Below are 17769 nucleotides of genomic sequence, written 5' to 3' on the forward strand. Positions count from 1 at the left end.
TATACCTAGCAAAAAAGAATCTGGAGCAATTTAGGTATAGCTCTTTGTAACTGGTGAAAGTCTTCTAAACAGTCCAGAAAATTTTTTTGGTAAAGAGTAGTAGAGAAAGGAAAAAACCAGTACCAGTATATGCACATCCCAAACACTGTTATGTAATATGGCATTGCTAATTAGGCATACAGTCTGTGATTCTGTGATATGGAAACACACACATTCAGACCCAAGAGGAATAGTAATAGGAGCTTACCAAGAGAATCTTGTTATTAACTCAAATCTTTTACACGATTTCTAATGTACATTAATTCGAGAGGCTCACTTGAATTTGATTGTATTTACCAATGTTTTCTCAGGAGTGCACACAATTCCCCAGGCCCAAGACACACAGAAGGACTTAGGTAAAGGTTCCTTCCAGTCAAAGTCTCCTCTAGAGTTCCTAAAATTCTCCAGGCTTCTTTGCGCTAACAGTGTGCTACGGTGGTTTTGTTGAATCTTTGTTCTTCCTTCCTCCCATAAAAACAATTTTTATGCTAGTGATACATAATCCACCATTACCTGTTATTTCACAGGAACAGTCAGACTCCCTGGCATTAAAAAACTACTGAAGGTATCCCACTAAGAACTTTTTCTTTCTGGCAACCTCACTACTTCATGTACATACACAGACATTGTTTAATGAGTACATTTTTAGTGTAATGTCTCATTATTTCTGCTCAAAAACTGGATGAACTATAGTCATATTTAAAATTTAACCTTTTCTATAACTGCATATCTCTGTTCATCGATTTATTTTTATTAATTATAATATTCTGATGCCATTGGTACTGTATCTGCTGCAACACAGACGACTGTCAATATATATGGCCCAAAAATTTGCCCTTCACTTTCTCAGCTTGTCCTCTAGGCCCACATTCCTGTACACATGGTTTCAAGTCATGTTAGTGAAATATTTATTTGCATATTTCATTGATTTTTCATACCTGAGGAAAATGTGCCATGGTCACACATTGATTTTCCCTTTGGTTACAGTTATGAGAAAACCGATCTTATTATCATCTCTGAATACCTAGACAACTTCAATGATCCAGCAAAAATGTGTCCATACTCATCTATCTCCAGACTAAAATGGAGCCAGTAAGCAACAGTTACAGTGAAACCAGACATCAGGAAAAACAACTTTTTAACTACTATTTTAAAAGAAGGTCAAATAAATAGACTACTCAAAAGGAAAACTGATGTTATAGAAAGCCTTTACAAATACACAAATTCTGGAAAATACAGAAATGCTCTTATAGGATTCTGCACAGCTTCTTATTTTTACCATTTACCTTCGGTCATCTTCCAGCAAAGACTGCAAAGAAACATGATCAGTAAATGATATACATTTTCATGACAAAAATGCATTTTCTAGATATTTCAACTGACAAGCTCTGTCTCAAGCTTCTTCTGGTCTAGAAAACTGGCAACCTAGACATGCAGACAGGGTAGGACTTATTAGCAATATTTATTTACTTACAGGTAGAGAATCCAACAGATGAATGTAAACAAAGCAGAACTTCAATGGGAAGCTTGTAAGGGAGAAGACAACAGAAAATGGGACAACATTAACCAATATTTCAACTGCAGCAGGCAAAACAGCATCTCTAAGTTCTTTGTCCACAGCCACAAATTCAGTACGTTTCTCAGAGCTGTAGAGGCAAACAGCAAGTACCCCCTGTGCTTCAGATCAATATTGCTTAGACTAGGGAAATACCAATGTTTTAGAAAGGTCTGTGCTCTTGCTACTGAGGAATACACCATTTCTGGGAAAACTGTAGTCTTCTGGGGACATTGCCTCACCTCTGAGGCTAGATGGAGACATTCTCTACCTGCAACCCCTGGTTCTTCCTGAGAAGTAAAATTTGAAGTTTCAAGAGCCCCTTGTATGTTACCTTGGCTGCACTTATCACTCGGATGCCGCCCAGCCTTCTCGCAGCCTCTCAAGTATTGCAGCTCCCCGTAACAGTCAGTGGCACAAAGGACTTTACTGGAACCTCCTACAAAGTGCAGGAACCTCTCCTAATTGCTTTCCTTCTGCCCAGGCCAGATCTCCTTAACCCAGTCAGAGTAAGTTCTACTCCAGAGATAAACTGGGCACTTTTCTCTTCACTCCTCATTGGCAAATAGGAATTGAACTGTGGTTATTGTCCGGGAAAGTTCAAGGAATGAGATCACACATGACAGCAAAGAGAGTAAAGAGAAACACTTCTATTAGAATTTAATGGGTAAATGAGGATGACAGGGAGGAAAAACACACTAGAAAAGTCACTAGCCATTGCTAGCTTTATGACCATAACAACTGTTTATTGCTTATGATGAACCCTTGTGACTGAAGCTTCTGCCTGAAGCACTTTAGGATTCCAACATCTACTCAGCCAAAGATACAATTAAACCCAGCTATCAGAGAATAACCACAAAACTTCAAATATTCAGGTCTTTTGGTATTGACAAGCTTTTTATCTGAAAGATACAACAGCTTCTCATATTTGCCACAGACCTACTACTATTTTTGCACATTTTAATAAGACCAAATAATCAAAAAGACATATGATATCATGTGACTCTGTTCACTCCCTCTTTCTACGTTCACTAAGATTTGTGACATTGGAACTCTAACCACAATGTGGGCATTTTTATGGTCAACATCATATCTTTCACACTGCCATTTGTTTCACAAAATTACTTCCATTGTCATGGAGTTGAGATTTACAGCTGAAGCTGGTAGAACCATTTCTGAGCACAATATATCAAGGGGAGAAAAAGGAAAAATAGTTCATAAAGAAAAGCTGACTACTACCTTAATTATTGAGAGACCGCTACATCACAAAAGCAGTGAGGAGATTTCAGAAATTGACAAAGTCACAAAACTCATAATTTCAGAAGCACCATCCATTTTAAAACTCACCAAAAGTTGCTTTTGACAGTGGGAATTGGAGGTCTTTACATGCACTGACATTTTTACTCTGCATTTCTCAGTCAGGCCAATCATTCCATCATTTTCCTTTGTTGCTCACCTCCAGCTGATGTGAGGCCATCAGCCAGATGTCTTCATTTCTTTAGCTTTTGACACTCAGGATGTCATTGTTTATGCTTCACCTGCCTTTTCCTGTGGATGAAGAAGGAAATATTTGTGAGTTTTTTATTTTGCTGCATTACCTATTTCATTATCCAATCAGGTTACAAATCAAAATACACTTCAAAATCACGACTAAACAATCCACATACCCTATACTACTGCCATCAGGCGTGAATTTCACATACTTATCACTTAATTTATTCATTGATGACAACAGCCTGTGCTATCGGTCAACCTGGTTATATGGTGAGAATAACATTCAAAGATTTTTATTTTCCATGTCACTTGAGGGATTGACATAACCCCATGTGTATCACGTACCCAGCTAAACAAAGGTTTGAAAGCACACACACAAACACATGCTTATTTATATGCTCAACATAAAAATGGTTTCTGTATCTCACTGGTATCACAAAATATTTCTCTAAATAGCTTCAATGTTATTTCATGGGAGGGCTCATTATTGCAATAAATTACAAAGTATAGAATTTAAAAGAAGAAAAAAATAAATCAAACTTCGTGTGTGAATGTGTTGTTGCAAACCAGCCACAGCACAGCAATATGCTCAGTGCTGCACACGCACAGACAGAAACAAGTCTGAATTTGTAATTACTGAGCCTCAGCATCAACAAACCTGCCATCATTCTGCCATGATTCTGCTATGCAAAGTGGGGATGAACAGATTTGCAAGCACTGTAAATATTCTTGCTAGGGTTGTGCTTAGCTCTACAGGAGCATGTGGTGTGGTGTTAAGCAGGACAAATGAAGCCAGATGAATATGAAAGGCAGCACCTAAGTAATTACAGTTCTCCTTTTCACCACAGGGCACATGAGAAGGACTCAACCTGAGTGGTGGGGTTTGCTTTCTAGGCTGGTCACCTGTCACAGGGAAGGTGACAATAATCCTCCATTCATACAGCCATTTCAGTACCTTTGGTGAGAAGCTGGCAAGCACAGGGTAAGCTCTAGTTCTGCATGGAAAGCTCTGTACTATCACTTGTGAAATCAGACATCTGCACAGAGCCAGCCATATGCATACATTTTGCAGGTGGTCTTTACCTGCTGTCTTTGTAAAGAGCAGCATCTACATTGTGCCTCTGCTATTAAATAGAGCAAGTATTGCAAGAGTGATATTTTTTATATAACCAAATTCTTTGCAAAGTTAAAAGTATTATTAGATGGAGCAAATATACTTCTGTTAGCCACAGAGCAGTTCTCCTTTGAATGCTATGTTGTATTATACGATAGAATATATTCCCTCCCCCTCACCCATTTGCTTAAGTTTCAAAATGAAGAACACTTTTATAACAGGTGAATGCAAATAGATGGAGAAAATATTGTTCCAGGAAATTCACCTTTGCATGAGTTCATCCACCTGTAACATGTGAAAGTTTCCCAATAAAATACAATCAAGCCTCATCTTGCTTTTTGAAATAATGTTGAAGTCAGGTGCAGCAAAATAAAAATACATAAAGGTTTACTTATGTCTTGAGTAGAACTAGAAGCTAGTTAGAAGTTAACAAATTATTACAAAATAGTAATTTATAATGATAAAAAGAAATAACATGGACTCTTAAGAAAAAACCAAATAATTTCAGGGACTGCACTATTCCAAAGGGGCCTGTATTTTTGCAATAAATTGACAAAACCGGAAGATGCAGTATGATTATTTGAATACTGACATTTAAGTTCAGCCACTAAGAAGGACTTTTCCTGCTCTGGTGGTGAGTGCTGTAAAGGCAGACTCCACTTCAGAAAGGCAAGAAAATTAACAAGGAGATCAAGAGAACTAATTGGAGCTATGCCAAGGATCCTTATGGAGAGTTCGAAAGGACAGATAGATCCCTGGGAGAAACAAACCCAAAAAACCTAACACAGGTTTTTCATCTTCTGGCAAGTACCACAATCGTTAGTCAGTTAGCATGCCCTTGCTGCCTCTTTCGAATATTTATTATTGTCAACACAAACTTCCTTAGATTAATCAAGGTCAATGAAGGATGTAAAGGGAATTCACCATAATTAGAGCCTCTTAAAACGTTTAGACACACAGGATGCACTCTGTGGAAGTTTAGCATACACAGAGTGGTGTACAGCCCTTACTTACCCTCAGTGCTGGTTGCTACACATAGACAAACGATTTGTTTTCTGCACACCAAGCAGTGTGCTGCTGCAGTTCCTCTGCCAGCAGCATCAGTAAGAGCCACTTCAAAGCCAGCCTTCTGTTTTGCTGGGCATGAAGCAGTTTTGAAAATACCACTGCTTGCTAAATACCAAGGGAAAGGGCAGGACCCTCCTTGGTGGCACTTGGGATTCTCAGTATCTCTCAGGAAGTTTGAGGGATCTTTGACCTTCCAATAAAAGGTTGTCTGCTTAATTTATAAACTTCACAGCCTTGCTACATGTTCCTTTCATAAACATAAAATCATCAACTCTTGCTGTTATAACCTTTTGTTGTTTGTTCACAGGACATGAGTACTGATACTTTGTAATTCTCATGGTAGTGTCTGCTTTGTTGCTGGACAAAGCTTTCTGTTCTAAGGCAGAACAGAGCTAAGTCCAGATATGTCTAGCACAGGAAAAAAAAAAAAGATGGTAGGAATTTTAAGGGTTTGCATCATCTTACCAGAAAAAGAAGACAGACAAAACTCTTTGTGTGCCAGTATTCCTACACCAAAAAAAAACCTCCACTGATCTATGGGCAATTTGGAGCCTTGAGTTCTAAAGCAACCACTATTTTAAACAGTTACTATGCATCTACTGTAAATAAAGCTGACTTAAAACTTTGGGAAAACCAGCATTCTGCCAGCTGCCTACCAAGCTGGAAACCAGGTTCCTGCAGGGCCCATAACCTTGAGCACCCTGATGGCCTAGGAAGCCAGCTGCCTAGGGAATGGCATTAAACAAAAGAATCTTTCTTTCTTTCTTCCTTCCAGTTGACTAGTTCACTGGGTTTCTCCTCACAAATATTTAAACTACAGTAAAAATACTCTTTTTTAAAGCATTTGATCTGATTTGGTACCAAAATAATTTCTTGTTCCAACCTTTCCCACCCCACAAGCTAGAAAGAATATTTTCCTCCCTATGAAAATTGCATAGGAGAGAAATTCCTTTTTGTAGCCAGCACCATCTGGATGTAAAGCTTAAAATGTCAAGAGGGCATGAAGGGAACTGCAGCAGGCCAGCTTCCTACACAGGGAAGGCTAATGTTAATTTACATACTCATTAAAATTCAGCATGCTTCAAAAAGATAGAAGAAAATTGAAGGAGATAATATACAAATGCAGTAAAAAGTAACAAAAAGCAGAGATAACCTAAAAGCAGGAAAGAGAGAAAAAAAATACTGCAGACGTTGATTAATTTGAGAAAAGAGACTGTTGAAAAGTCAGAACTTGATACAAAACTTAAGAGAAAAAAATCACTTTATAGGCAAAACTAGTAAATATATCTATACCAGCAGATCTCAAGCTTGTTGTAACTGGGGTTTCATCCAACAGCAGGAGCTATTTCCAGAGGCCAACCCCACTTCAATTACACAGAAGAAGAAAGATGCTGAATGTGCAAGACTCTTGGTGGACCATCACTGCTCCCAGTGCTCTGGAAGATCTTTCCCACTTTGACTTTATATATTGAGACAACAAAGCATGGTAAGTGCAGAAGAGGCATTTTTAGAGGAAAGGTGCCCTGAAGCTACTATAACTGGTCCAAGCAGGATTTCCTCAGTTCAGAGGACAGCATGCAGCAGTCACATCCATTTTCATTATTACCACAGAGAGCTAAATGGCCCAGGGTGTCCTCCCCCTCACACAAACATACAGACAGCCTTACAACATGACAGTCCCAGGTTCACAAAGGCAATTTATATAGGTTTCTCAGCATCTTTCAGTGGTGTTTACACCAACCTCCTTCACGGGACTCCAGAAACATGGGAAATATTTTTGTGGTTGTTCTCCATACCACTGCATTGCTCTGTGCTCTAGAAGGAAAGAGATCTCTGTGACATGCATCATGGGATGTCAGAACCATAACAAAGCCTCTGGAGCTCATTAGCATCAATTTTATCCTTCTTACTCTCCTCATTGGAATCAGTCCAGAACACAAAATTTACATTGTACAAAAGTTGTACAATATCCAACAAGAAAAGGTGAATCTCAAAAGTTTTGTGTAAACTTTGCACATGTAGCTAAATGATCACCAGAACTTTGAAAAAGAATATATAGACTAGTTGGAAGGAGTCTAATTATATATGCATTCCACCATCAGTGTCCAAAAGCCAAGCATATGTAAGTATAAAAGCCATCTTTTACAGACGTAGAAATCCTAATTGCAGAGGGACAAAGCAAAAAAGTCCAGCAGAGTGTGCTAATATCAATGTTTCACGCACTGAAGCATAGGAAGCAGCAATATTCCACCTGCTCTTCTCACCATTATCAACAACACATTCACTCTAAATCAGAAAAGGTTGTGCTGCATCTTGAAGGTATTAAGATGCAGGATAGTGTAATTGAGAGTGGTTTACCAGCTTCACTATAGGTAGCTTGTGCAGTGCTACCTTGCAACCCAAGGTAATTGTATTGGATACCTATTGTAAATTCAGTAATTTTTTCTACTGTGAAAGTATCATACACAGCAAACCCTCCAGAAACACATTTTGATGCCAAAGCAAAGTTAAAAGAAACTGTGGAACATGTGGCAGGAATATCCTCAGGTAGACATATAGGAAAAGCAGCTGGCACAAGAATAAGGTTGACTGGATCTTTAGCAATCGTTTGTTAATCAAGATACACACCATCAGCATCTCCACCATGAACTGTGGCCTTATGACATTCCCAAATGCAGCCAGAATGATGCAGCTGCTCTCATGTTTCTCTTCAGGAAAGGATCATGTTCTACAACTAACCTGAGTATGAAAACATGAGTATGAAGAAATGTGGGATTATGTCTGGGAACAGTTGAAGCTTCAGCACTTCCCAGACCTTCCCTTTGCCATTTTCTTTCTCAAATCTTCCTTCTTGTTTACCCCGTTGCCCTTCTTAGCTTACCTTCCTTCTCTTTGTTAGATGCAAAGTTAACATTTCACAGTTCTGTTATTAGCTTTAAATTAATATTTTATTCTTATAGTCAATATTAATGCTACCCAGCATAAGAAAATTACCATTGATCTGTGTACCACACAGCTTGTGAAAATAGCAAGTTCAGAATCACTGAGGTTTTGTTCTGTGCTGTGACCTTTGCTATGAAAATGAAAAAAAAAAATAAACCCCTTCCATGAAATTGCTTCTCCTGGCAAAGATTTGCCACACAGTGGTCTTCATTTACTGCTCTGACCCAGCACCTTGCAAAATCATGGGATCGATGGGCCCCAAGCAGATAGAAAAGCACGTATACCTGGTCACTGACAATACAGGACTGGATCAGCCCAAGGAGGTGCCTGCATTTCACAGCAAGGTGCCCAGTGCCAGCTGGGAACACCAGGCCAGCAAAAGTGAAAATTGCTGCAGAGATTACAGATGTCACCACTTTTCATCTCTACGCATTAGAGAATTTTCAAGGTAAAATAAATTCCAAATTCAACCCTCAGGTCAGCAAAAAAAATCCTTTAAAGCAAAGATTCTTCTTGAGGATCCTCAAAGAAATTTAAGAATAGCAGATTCATTTGCTCATTGCAGCTTTCAGAGTAACTATTTTAATTTAAATTTAATTTAAAGTTAATTCATTAACTTTAATTTAAAGTTAATACCATCTTTATTTAACAAAGAGCTTAAGCACAAAGGGCTGAAACTTAAAGCACCAGCATTTAAGGATGAAGCCACAGTGAAAACTTAAAACATGTCAGCTCTCAACTCTGTATCTAGATACCAAATCAACAAGATTCAGATCAAGTCTTTACAAGCTACTTCTTAATTTGGCACCTTGTATGACTTCAGTCTCATATTCCTAAGAAAGTAATATCCTCATGTCCTCATTCTGTCACTCTAGATTTCAATGGTACGCAGAGTTTTGTCAGCTGGATTCCTGACACACACTCAAAACAAGCAAATGGTTTAAAAAAGACAAAAAATATACATCTGTCTCTTCTGCTCCCCCCTCTGTTATTAAACAAGAGCCCAACAAGTCAACTCCTAGGGGTTTTATTTTTTCATCTCACTAGAAATCATGATCTCTCCAGAATCAATTACAACATCAGAAAGAAGATGCTTTGTTTCACAGAAACATGTACTTAAAGACTGTGAAGCTGCATTGATTCAATGATTATCTGGGAAGACGTTCATGCAATTAAGATCAGCAATGCAAACAACTCTCAGAGTCCTTGGCTCCCAAACACTACAGTCAGTGGTTTGACTGTGTTGGGTGACCTGTGATCCAGCAGATATATGACAAACTCCGAAGTGTCTTAGTGGAAGACACAGCACTGCACTCTCAGCACCCTAAGCCAGATGCAGAACTGACTCATTGAACTTCCAGAACATAATTCAGTAGTCTCAACAGCATGTAGCAAATTATAAAAACAGCCAGCCAGCCAGCCAAGCTTACAGCACTTTCTGTATATACAAACCGAACCTGGTGCTGTTCAAAAAAAATTGAAAGCAGTTTCCATTTATTTTTCTATGTCAATAGAAAGATTTTAGCCAACCAGTGTATTATTATAACCTAAAGTTCTTTCACAAAGAACACTTATAAAACAACAGTCAATAATTTTTCAAAAGTGTGTTTTAAAGGGTTTAATTAAGGAAAGCAAGTGAATTTCAGGATATTCAACACTAGAGCTACAAAACAAATTGGCTTATTTTTTTCAGTAGTTGAAATCCAAGAGTGTTGTGCATGGAAATCAGTTTCAGGATTACCCAAATGAAATATTTTTCACTTTCAACTGACATAAAAAATTGAAAATATTTTGGTTTGGTCGAAATATGACATTTTATTTCCTTCAGGAATGTTTTTCCTGTTCTTTAAATTATGTTTACTAGAGCTTCCTGTAAAAAAATATCACTTAGAAAAATCACAGATTCACAGAATGGTTTGTTTTGAATGGGCAGAGTTCAAGAAGTGTTTGGACAACACTCTCAGGCACATGGTGTAACTCTTGGGGATAGTCCTGTGCAGGGCCAGGAGCTGGGCTCAGTGGCCATTGTGAATCCCTTCCAACTCAGCATATTCTGTGATTCTTTGGTTCTGTGAACCCCTAGAGATCATCTTGGCCAACTCCCCCTTGAATATCTCTCGAGATGGAGATTTCACAACCTCATTTCCTCACTGTTCTTGTCATTTTTACTGAAGATGAGACTGTTTCCAAGTTTCACCAAAATCTGTAGGTGGTTTTGCTGACTTGCAGATGCATCTTTTGGCAACAAAGCTCCATACTAATTTTTTTGTTTGACTTTGCTGGTCAGCTTGTGCTACCAAGTCATAAATGTCCAGTGACAACCTGCCAACCAAACTGAGTGCAAACAATATACACACAGGTAACATCAGCAGCGGGCTAATTTATATCAGCTATGGACTGAATCTGATGAGGTATAAACCAGTACAAGGAAGGCAGCAGGATTTTTTTTTCTCTCCCTCAGACTGAATTAAAATTTCTTAGTGCAACAAGGAGGAAAGGGGAAAGTAGGAAGGGGAGATCCCCAATATTATTTTAGCCAGAGATATTGTAAATCTGAATTCAATGCTGTATTCTGGCAGGGAGATAAGGATGAGAAAGAGAATGCGTATGGTACATAGTCCCAAGACTGTGCAGTTCAGAAATAGCTAGAGCATGTTATTCATTGCCTTCCACTTCCTCTGAAAAGACTTCTTTCCACTTCTCATTAAACATATAGTAAATAAAAAGAAATACAAACCCTAACAATCTTCTGCCCCTAGCAGAAAACAAATAATGTCAGGACTAAGTTTTCATACTACAGAGAGCAAGCTTGCTTTCTTTTTCTTGTCATGGTTTTGTAGTCCAGGTGGGAATGGTTAGATAAGTAACTTAAAGGGGGTGAGAAGCCCTGACACACAAAGGAAATCAAAAAAATATCTGGATTAGGACAGATGCTGGTAATTTACCTGTAGTGTAAAAATACTGGTGAGACAAGTAAGTAACTGTGAGAAGCAGCAGGAGGTAGAAAATAGACAACAGAGGAACTCTGCAAGGAAGAGAAAGAATGCAAAGAAATAAATTGAAAAGAAGGAGCAACTGCATGGGTAAAGATCCTGAGTGCAACTGAACATAAGATAATTCAGTGGGGCAAGATTGCACTGTAGTGTGAGAACCTCTCGATCTAAGATCACAGCCAGTGCCCTTTGGGACAGAAAAGCAACTGGGTCACTAACAAGAGAAACATCCTTTCAAAATGCTGCACAGTGCCTTCTGAATTTCTGCCAAATATCACAAGCTAGGGAGGGTCTGTTGTGTCTTCTATGAGTCACTAGCAAACTTCCTTCAGGTACTGGATGCTGAGGGAGTTGTCTTTACAATGGAGTACAAATGATATTTGGTTTACCTGAGCTTGAAAAGTCCATGTGTTTTACAGGACCTTTAATATTGTTTCCTTGGTGAATTTTCGCTTTTGATCAAGTTCTCATTGATTTTTCAACCACTTGCTCTTGAATCCTTTGTACCAGTTGATACAAATATAACTGGTGACAGATTTTCCATGATTTCTTCTAGAATTCACTGTGGCTCACAGCCCTTTCTCCATCCTCAAAGAAAGTTAATTCTATACAATTAAGATGGTGTGTGTGGATAAAGATGACATCTGTTTGTCACATCTCTTTCTCTGGAATATTCATTGCTCCCAGGAGTTAACCCATACACCCCATTTACAAGATGAAACACCTTCTCTCATTTTTTTCAATAAATATCATGAAAATATATTAGATTGCTGGGATTTATACAGAGATGTTTGGCAGGATTTTCAGGTCTATCAAGGATAAATTGAATATGTGGTTCTTCTACACAGAAGGAATTATCTGAATAAATAATGTATTAGGAGAATTTCACTTCTTATCTATGTCTGATTCATTCCCAGATAAGCATATATACATTTGCACTGGTGTCAATCACGTTGCAGAACACATGAACAGAAGCAAATGTGTTCTTAGTCAGTATCTTTAATATTCAGGGTAGAAAACTGACCAGTAACACTGATATAGTAAAACAAACAAAAAATATCCAGCTCTTCAGGTACAGGAAAGGGAGTAATTTATTTTCTTTGTTTCAGCTTTTCATTATGTTTGGTTTTACTTTTAGCTTGTAAAGTTTTAACACAGGAAACACATAAAACCAGCTATAAAGCCTTTATCAATTGCTTCTCACACAGCACTGCAAAGCACTTTCCAATAGCTCTTAATTACAGAAAGCCAGCACTGGAAGCACCAGGTTCAGAAGAGCTATTGGCTTACTACTGGTTTTGGACATAGATCTGTCCACCAGGCCACTTGCCTGCACACATGGACACTGTTGCAGCACTCACAAACCTGATGGGTGCATAGAATCAGGCTTGACATACACTTGTCTCCATAAGACAAAACAACAGAGGTGATTATCTGTATAACTCTGAAGAAGAACTTCATGATACTCTACAAATTTTCTCACTTGCTGGCACAGGGAAATACAACCTTTTGTTACTGGTATCGCAGTAAAGAGGAAGACATACTGTCCCTCACACTGGATCTACTGTGAAGTCAATGACAGCTGACTGATCATAGTTTGAGAGGAAAAAAAAAAAAAAGTTGTAGTTGAGAGGACTGTTCCTGTTCCAAAAGAAAAGGGAGAAAAAGCACCTTAATTCAAGCACAGATGAAAATGGCAGGAGATGCTTTGCTTCTCCAAAAAACATCTCAAACCTTTGAAAAGTATGCACAGTCGCCCATATACATGAAGTGATATAAGCATGCAACTTTGAACTAGTACTGAATTCTTCTCTGCTTCATCTAAAAGATATTTCATGCAATTACTATAGTAACTCACACATTTTTCAGTGAAAGACATCTCTCTTCAGCCTTTCTTTTAATATTTGAATTGAAAGAGACATGAGATTTTTATGCCTTAGATCTATAAGAAAGACAAGTGTGGAAGTGATGTTGGTTTTAAAGACAATCACTACTAGGGAGCAAAAGGCAATTTTTTTTTGCTGGATAACACAGTAATACTTTTTATGTTCAGCGGTTGCTTCAAAGAGCAAGGGAATCCTCTGTTCCCCATATCCACTTGGTTATATCCATGGCATGAATGATCGGATTAAATTGCAAATTCAGATTTGATACAAAGTTTTGAATGAGTAAAGATAGCAAAGCACTAGACAGATCATCTGTCTTTAGACTGTGAGACTATCTTCATATTTCCTGATCAGAAATACATGTTTTCACAGAATATGCTGAGTTGGAAGGGACCCACAAAGATTGTTGAGTCCAATTCCTGATGCTTCAAGGGACTGATCCCAAGAATCACACCATGTGCGTGAGTGCATTATCCAAACACTTCTTGAGCTCTGTCAGGCTGGTGCTGGGACCACTTCTCTGGGGAGCCTGTTCCAGTGCCCAACCACCCTCTGGGTAATGAACCTTTCCCTGATATCCAAACTAAACCTCTCCTGACACAACTGCAGGCCATTCCCTTAGGTCCTGTCACTGGTACCACAGAGAATACAGTAAAAGAGAGTAGGCAACAACAACAGCATTCAAGCATGCAGGTGCTCTGGCCAGGCTTCATCTGCGTCAGTGAAATATCTACGGTCCACAACACCTGAGCAAAATGTGTTGGCAGAAAAATTGAGAGGTAGCTGGAAAAACTTGGACACAGACTATCCCAAATCTCCATGTTTCAGAAGCCAAGAGAGCTTTGAGTAAGTAACTCACCAGCCAAGACTCATCTGTCTTGTCCTTATAGTCCACTGAGAAGACTAAGGCAAACAGAGCTGAACAGAAAATGAGATCTCCAACTCTAGATCTGCTCATCCAGCATTAAGACAAAGCCCAAACATCTGCCTGCATCTTCCATACAACAATCATGAATGCTTATAACCGCAAAAAAAGTCAAAAGCTAGAGCTCCAAAATTTATTTGAATTTCAATTGCACACAAAACTTATCCAGGTACTCACTCATTGACTTTCTATTCCTTTTGCAATTGGAAAGATGAAGTGTATTCCATCTGCCTGCTGCAGCACTGTCTGACAAAAACAGTGGCAGTCAAGTACAGGCCACTACAGGTGACAGAACCCTAGAGGGAATAACCTTCAGTCCTTACTGCACATGCCAGACATACAACAGATTTGTTACAGGTACCTTATATTGAGCATGCAACAGCAGATAAATCATGCAGATGTCAAATGGCTGTTTTTCTCATATTCTGTAATTTCCTGTATTCTTAAAACTTTCATTATATCTCAAAAGAGTAGGACTGTCCTGGATTAAAGCAGCAGAGATAAACAGCAGCATCTTGCACAGGCTGTTTGCCAAGAAGTGGCCTGAATACACCCCAGAAAATGAAAACAAACAAACAAAACTAGAAATAAACAACACAACAACCCCCCCCACCCACTCCAAAATACCCAACTAAAGTCCCACCTGTGAGACTGAGAAAATCTTTGATGTTCAGCTTTTTCTTCTCACATCTGTGAAATAACAATTATATGACTGTATCAAAGGAATGACCATGAGATTTAGCCATAGATGGAAAAACACACTAAATCTGCTGTAGATCACATTCAGAAAACTAGAATTATTAAACTGATAAAACAACAAAGCATTTAGCATCACAGTAATTTGGCTTCAGATTAAAAAACTAATAAAAAAATGACACTATTGAATATTCTCTTTCAAAACAATTCCCATCACAAGTTCACTTGAAAATTTCAAACAAGGCCTCAACATTTCCTACATTCAATATAGATTTAGAAAAAGCCATACAGAAGAAAAAGATTCAGTATTTCCTTTTCTCCTGTGGGAGGATTTTAAAAACAGCTGGAGGAGCCACTAGGTGATTTCTGGTGCAAGTTTCCCAGAATAGTACTTGAAACGAGACCTTGGGCAATACCTCTTCTTTCAAGGCAAACAATAGTCAGATGCCTACACATGTGCTCCACCACTTTAAGGAAAACTGTACTTTTGTTCAGAAATATCTTTTAGTTTTTATACTTGGAAAAAAAATAAAATAACAGTACCAACGGGAGAATACAAGAAAGTGCTGCCATCTTCAGCAAAATTTCCCTGAAGCAGCCAGGGCATACCTGCTTTGGGCACAGAAGTTTTGAAACTCAGCCAGCACAATAAGGTGGACTTGTAATCTGAGAAACCCATCCACCTCACCTACCCACTTTTAGCCATCATTAACCTCCAGCTAAATAGCTGCCAGCATGAGAGTGGACCAGATAGGGCTTTTGAGCCAGGAAGTCACATGATGTGGTGGTTTGCCAATGAGAAAACCTGGAGAAGTCCCATATTCTGCCATTACTCCTGCATTGCTATCAGAAGAGGGAGAACAATATCATTATAATAAAGGAATGACCAATAGCAACCTGGGGATAAATTTTGATGGGCCAGCACTGATTGGGATTGTTCCCTCACATACAATTATAAGATTTTAGTATAAGCTACCATGAGAAAATTATGAGAACTTGCAGGTTTGTTAAGACATTTCAGTCTTGCTTAGAGCATTGTTTTGTCCATACAGAGCAATCATCATTATCTCTATTTACTGACCATGAGGAAATATGGTGCCTGAAGAGCAGCTGTCTCTCAGTTTTCAGTTTTTATGCTCTTTCTGTGAAGGATGCTATTGATCAAACACATTTACATTTGAAAACACATAACATATGGTAAGAATGACATCTAACAGAACTCTTGGTTTCCTTGTGACCACTCAAGCCAGGCTGGCTGTCATCTTTCCTGCACTACCAACCTGCCTTCAGCCCAATAAACCATGAAATCACAGGCCAGTTTTGAGCCAACATGAAAGGAAATTGAACCTGTGGCATCGAGGAGAGAACAGACCTAGGGCAGTGAGGCTATAAGCCTGTACCCTTGCTGACAGAGCTAGAATCTTTCCAAGTGGCAGAGTGTGAGCAACAGAGATGGAAACAGCAAATGGCCGGGTGCCACAGGAACCTGAGTTGGGACTGGGTATTAAATGCCTGATCCCAGAAGGGAGGCAACCTGCAGTCACTACAGGAGAGACTCAAAAGAGATCTTCAGGAACACCTAAGAAGCATCAGGTGAGACCCCCAACACAGTCAGGGCTGTGAACCTTGTACCTGGACCTACTATGCTGACATGCTGGAGTCATTTCCAGGACTGATTCTCTCTCCCACAAGACACAGAAGTCATGCTTATCATTCCTCTCACTAACAACAGTTACAGAATAACTGGTTCCAAGAAAATGGAATGAGCCTGCCTGTGATGTAAATGACACTCCCACTACAGCTGAATCTGTCAACAGGTCTTAGCTCTCTAGACTGATCGAGACTGAATAGCTTTTTCAAACTCTGAACAGCTATCTAAACTGAATTTCCATGTTGCTTTTTTTCTTCCAAGATAAAACAGGAAAATATGATTCTTGCAAAGTAAATTAGACCAGCCACTGGGGAAGCAAAACTTGTACACTGAGTGATTGCTTTGGCTCCAAGCAAATTTAATCTTTTCCCGTCTATTCCTTTTCTCTTTGTTTTCCAGCATTAGGCAAAAACTTCATATCTGACCATGTTTTTTCAATAGGCTTTGATCTAAGTTATGTTTTGACAATACAGGATTAAAATACCTGTTATGTAAAAGAGCATGGTCCACACATATTCATGCCTGCAAACTATCTAGGGAATTCATTCAATTAAATACCCATCAGTTTTGACATAGGAAAGAGTACTACCATTAAATCTCTATCAAGAAAGGATAAATCAATAAAAGACTTTGTAAGAGAATCTAAGTAGCTAAGATTTACTCTCTTTCAGTAATTTAATGCTTTGCTTTCCCTCCTCAAATGACAGATGTCAGATAATTCAGGTTTTTCTTTGAGACTAAGAACCTTAATTTAATTTTGTGTTTAAATGGTCATTAATTCCAGATTTTTCCATTCACATGAGAGAAGTTATCACAGTAAAAGGGACCCTGACAAAACTGAGACAGAAAACATAGGTGTACAGACACATTTTTAAAGATGACTAGTGCTGTTTTTTTTCTTGCTGATTATTTCCAAAGGTCTTTCCTTGCTCTGTTTGCCTTCCCACACAAGTCATTGATTTTTATCTGGTTTTACATTACCACATCCTAAAATATGCTGTGAAATCTCTGAATGCCTGTTTCCTCCTAAAGCCATTCAGATTCTCAAGGAACACGGAGAGGATACTCAAAGAAGGCTATATTACCAGCAAAACTGTTGGCAACTTGGTGATATCTTACTATCGCTTAACAGGAAAAGTGACAAGACATACATTAAACCTTCATGCTTGTTTTTTAAGTATTCACCCATGTGCTTCTACTCCACTGCAGCTAGTACATCCTGCAACTCCTAAATAAAAACATCATGAACTTCCATCTCCTTCTGGAAACATACTCTCCAGAGCTTACTGCTTCTCCTGCTGTGAGAATGGTAAACTGTTCCAAGGATCAGTATCCAAGGTTTCCAGTTTGCAGATCACATTGCTCTGTTCCCATCACAAAACCCACAATGTACGTGCTATTAGTC

The 17769-nt window shown here is 38.7% G+C and overlaps 1 long non-coding RNA gene across 1 annotated transcript in view; it reads right to left on the reverse strand.

The window, feature by feature from the left end:
* Positions 1-1512: 1512 nt before the first annotated feature.
* The window catches only part of LOC108447862, an 85844-nt gene continuing 69587 nt past the window's right edge, over positions 1513-17769 (reverse strand). Inside the window, exons 2-3 of the long non-coding RNA XR_001863563.1 lie at positions 2942-3142; positions 1513-1565 (exon numbers count right to left, since the gene is read on the reverse strand). This is a non-coding gene — a long non-coding RNA (uncharacterized LOC108447862). The remainder of the gene's footprint in view (positions 1566-2941; positions 3143-17769) is intronic.

This window comes from Corvus brachyrhynchos, unplaced genomic scaffold (assembly GCF_000691975.1).
Source record: "Corvus brachyrhynchos isolate BGI_N302 unplaced genomic scaffold, ASM69197v1 scaffold7, whole genome shotgun sequence".
Taxonomy (NCBI): Eukaryota; Metazoa; Chordata; class Aves; order Passeriformes; family Corvidae; genus Corvus; species Corvus brachyrhynchos.